This window comes from Sinocyclocheilus rhinocerous, unplaced genomic scaffold (genome assembly GCF_001515625.1).
Source record: "Sinocyclocheilus rhinocerous isolate Xijiao unplaced genomic scaffold, SAMN03320098_v1.1 scaffold3023, whole genome shotgun sequence".
Lineage (NCBI taxonomy): Eukaryota > Metazoa > Chordata > Actinopteri > Cypriniformes > Cyprinidae > Sinocyclocheilus > Sinocyclocheilus rhinocerous.
This window is the reverse complement of record NW_015628328.1, coordinates 39,494-43,670: the sequence shown is the minus strand read 5'-3', so window position 1 is coordinate 43,670 and position 4,177 is coordinate 39,494. Positions and strand designations below refer to the sequence as shown.

At 41.5% G+C, this 4,177-nt stretch overlaps 1 long non-coding RNA gene across 1 annotated transcript; it reads left to right on the top strand.

Moving 5' to 3' along the window:
* The first annotated feature begins 2,917 nt into the window (after nucleotides 1-2,917).
* On the top strand, nucleotides 2,918-3,570 carry LOC107737437 (uncharacterized). Its single transcript, XR_001639800.1, has 3 exons — nucleotides 2,918-3,024; nucleotides 3,117-3,207; nucleotides 3,442-3,570. It is a non-coding gene; the product is annotated as an uncharacterized LOC107737437 (long non-coding RNA).
* The last annotated feature ends 607 nt before the right edge of the window (nucleotides 3,571-4,177 follow it).

The window sequence follows — 4,177 nt, the reverse complement described above, 5'->3', positions numbered from 1 at the left end:
GTCTTTTTCTTTAAAAATAAAACAGTGCCTTTTAATTTTTTCAGGATATAAAAACGAAATTATAATCAAAATTATGAATTTTCTCTCTGCCTTCTCTGTGGTCTAATGGGTTCAGTTGGGATCAAACCTGACCTTCATCTGTTGTGCTGTAGAGACAAATTACTCTTCCATTACCTGCAAATTAATGCTGCAGAATGTTATTTTACTGTTAACATTCACATACTGAAGAAGCTGTAGCAGGAATGTGGGACCCAGTGATATTTGTAGATGTATTAATATCACAAATTTTATGTATTCATCTTTTACAGACATGTGACTTTTTCTCTCATACGCTGTATTTATGACCATCATGGGGCAAAGTGATGGGTAAACCCAAGGCCTTCTTATAGGCCCCTTATCATGTGCATGTGTGTGTTTGTTCTGTAACAAATGTTAGGGATGTAAACGATGGGTTAAATGTAGTGTGTTTGAGCACTAACAGTGTTGTATGTGCATCCACAGCTCCTTAGCGGATAAGAAAAGTGAAATGATAAACCAGTGCTATCACTCTGTCATAGAACCTATTTAATAAGTTGGTCATTTTGTGTACAGGTTAACAACAGGTTAATTAAGGTTAACTCATATTGTAGGATGCTCTACTGCTCCATCTGAGTCACATGCATCAATCTGCATCTAATCTCACTTTTTGACTGTTCACGAACCTTGTATTGGGAGCCCATTCATTAAATTGCACATCTTGGATGCCTTCCTCATCTAACACACCTGATTGAACTCGTCAGCTCATTAGTAGAGACTGCAAGACCTGTGCTGTGTTCAAAATCACCCCCTTTACCCTCATTCACTATCCCCTACATTAGTCCACTAATATTGTCCATCTGAAGGAGTGAAAACGAGAAGGAGTGAATGAAAACGAGTAGTGAATTCGGACACTGAGTGCACCGGAAGGAATGCCGCTTTTGCATAGTTTGTGCTTGCTGTTTATTAATCATTTGAAACTAGCAGCTCCAGTAAGATTAAAGGATTTATCTTGAACTCTGTCACGGAAATTATGTATAAACCCTAATCAAACAATTTAATAATCAATTTACAATTAATTTATACCCGTGTTGTACATTATGCTGTACGCTATGGATGAGCGCTTTGTAAAAATGAACGGATTGATTAGTCAGCTGCGGGCGCCATCTTCTGGCGAGATGCGGGAATTCATTCGGCGCGTGACTCTTACGGTGCATTATGGGCATTCTCTAGCCGTTGAGCATGCACCAGTTGTACACTCGTTTTTGCAGTGCATTGTGGGATTGAATGAGTGCACTTGAGAACGTCCACTATGGTTTCAGACACCACTAAAAATGGCTGTTCCCTCAAATAGTGCCCTATTTAAGCGTATAGGGGGCGATTTCGGACACAGCCTGAGTGTGACAGAAGGACTGCCGCTTTTGAATAGTTTGAGTTTGCTGTTTAATAATCATATGAAACTTCGCAAACTGGCAGCTCCAGAAAAAAATTATCTTGAATTCTGCCATGGAAACTATGTGTAAACCTCCATTAAACTATTTAATAATCAATTTTAAAAAATGTATACCTGTATGATATTATGCTGTACCCACACTGGACCAGTGGTTTGGAAAATGGATGAATGGATGATTCAGCTGCAGGTGCAGCTTTCTGGCGAGACGTGGTAATTTATTCGGCACGACCCTCACAGTGAATTATGGGTATTCTCTAGCCATTGAGTGTACATCGGCACATTCATTTTCCAACTGAACTAAATGATTTTTATTTCTATAAAAAAGCAGGATGGTGGGACCCACACTATATCTTTTAACCACCCGCAGCAAAGGTAAAACCACATTAGGGGTCCTAATCCCAATGCAGCCCTCTAGCTCCAACCCTAATCAAACACACCTGAACAAGCAAATCAAGGTATTTAGGATTACTAGAAAGTTACAGGCAGGTGAGATTGATCAAGCCTGGAATTAAGTGGACCTCGAAGGCCAGAGAGCAGGGGTGTGCAGTTCTGCTCCTGCAGGGCCACCTTCCAGCAAACACACCTGAACCAGCTAACCAAGGTCTTCAGGATCACTAGAAATTTCCAGTCAGGTGTACTGGAGATACACTCCAGGAGCAGGATTGGTCACCCCTGCACTAGAGACATCAAACCTGTACTTACTGTGCACCTTCCCTATCAGAATCCAGAGTTTAACTTTGTGTCAAATAAGGGTGTCATTTTGGTGGAATTTAAGTCATCTCAACATCTTATTCTTTTAGGCATCTAAGAATAAAGAAGCCATGTTGACATGACAAGAAAATCATTGCAGAACTGGTCAAACTCATGGCCTCAACCCCTGAGGTACCAATGGCCTCTATCTTGGATCTGCAGGAGAAGGAGAGCCAACTCGAGGGGCTAGACATGCTGGAGGACCAGAGTATCTTCTTGAGGGAGAGGAGGATGAGCGATGTGCTATGAAGAGCTGGACAAGGAGCTCCTGAAATCAGTGCTGCTGAGGAGTCAGTCCCAGGTCAAAATGGCTATACCAGGAATTCTTGGTGTTTTTTGATCATTTACAAATACTTCCACTTCCAGTTTACATACAGAAATAATGCCTTGTTTTGTGTGCAGATTGCCTGGAGGATTGCAACTTGCAGAAGGTATATAATAGTTTTTATGGCAAGCTGACCACCTACCTGTCTTCCAAAACATACCAATCGAGGAGGTAGAGGAGGCGAGATACAACCTCCCAGAGGATGCCTACTTGATAAACCTGAGTGTTTTCCTCTCTTTTGCAGCTCACAGCTCCACATTTTGCTGATTGTTCACCATTTGTGTTTTACCGTGGGATTTCCTTGTACAAGATGAACCTGGTTTTCAGGCAGCTCAGATGACCCTCAAACCAAAAGAGTTGTAATGGTGCCAGGACTTCTGAGGAGGCTGGAAAGATGACCAGCTTCTCCTAAATAATTATTTCCAAGAGACCTGGAAGGACTTAGCTGAATATCTGACATTTACCAGCATCAGTAACCCACGTAAGTGGTCAACCACTCAAGTTTCAGTGACATTTTGTGGATTTGTTTGTTATTATTTGTGTACTGTTGCTTCTCTTTTGCTCTCTTTCTAGATGAGGGACATCCACAATCCTGAAAATCTCTCAAATCATGTGCCACAACACCTCAACAGCAGAAGTTTCAAACCATCAAACTCAGTCTAAGGTGAATGAAGGAAGACAGCTATTTTAACCAACTATTTTGTCCTATTCGATTAAATTTGAAATGTTATTTTCTAAAAATGTACTTGAAATCTTTTCACCACATTCCCAGAGTTGTTAATGGTGTCTTTGTATCAGTACCGCCGCTCCCTATACACAGAGTACGCAGTTTGCGTAGAGCACCAACTCCCGGGGGGCACCATCCCCGTTGCTAAAAAAAAAACAAAAAAAAACACAGCGCCATTCCCGCATCCGCGCTTGCGACCGCTCGCACCCCGCTCATGTTTGCGGCCGAATGCAAATGATCATAATTGATGGACAACTATGCTCGTGACAAGATATCAGCAATCCAGCGCCGAGAGAAGAAAAAAAAGTGAAAACTAAGCCCCTGCATCACTTTCAGGCACATTCATAATCCTGTGAAACTTTTTTGGCTGTTGACGTTAATAACGTTTTAATGTTGGTAATTATTTCACCACCACCAACAAATCTAATATTCTCTCTGAGTTTCCATGTTCCCTTACAAAAATTAGCCATGGTTTTAACACGAATAATACCAAAAATCATGGTTCTTGTAGCCATGGTAACCGCAAATTAACCATGGTTCCCTGTCGATACTACACTCGTACTGCGTCTTGTCTTAAGACGCTATGGGAAAAAAAACTTTTTTCTCCTGAACTGAAGCCTTTTTTTCAATCACGCAGCGAAACTGCACAACCATTGGTTCGTGCAGTGTATTAAAAAACTAACCAATGGGTTGGCAGCGGTGCTGCCCAAGCCTATGGCGACAAAGCCTCTTTGCAATGATTTGTATCGTGAAAAGCGCTGTACAAATAAACTTGACTTGACCTGCTCTTCGCTTCAGCATCGCAGCAGCTCCAGTCCTGTTCCCCTGACGCCATCCGGCGTTCTAAAATTGCTATAAGTTTGATTGCATCATATAATAATTGCTGTTAATAGTGTTCATCGTCTGT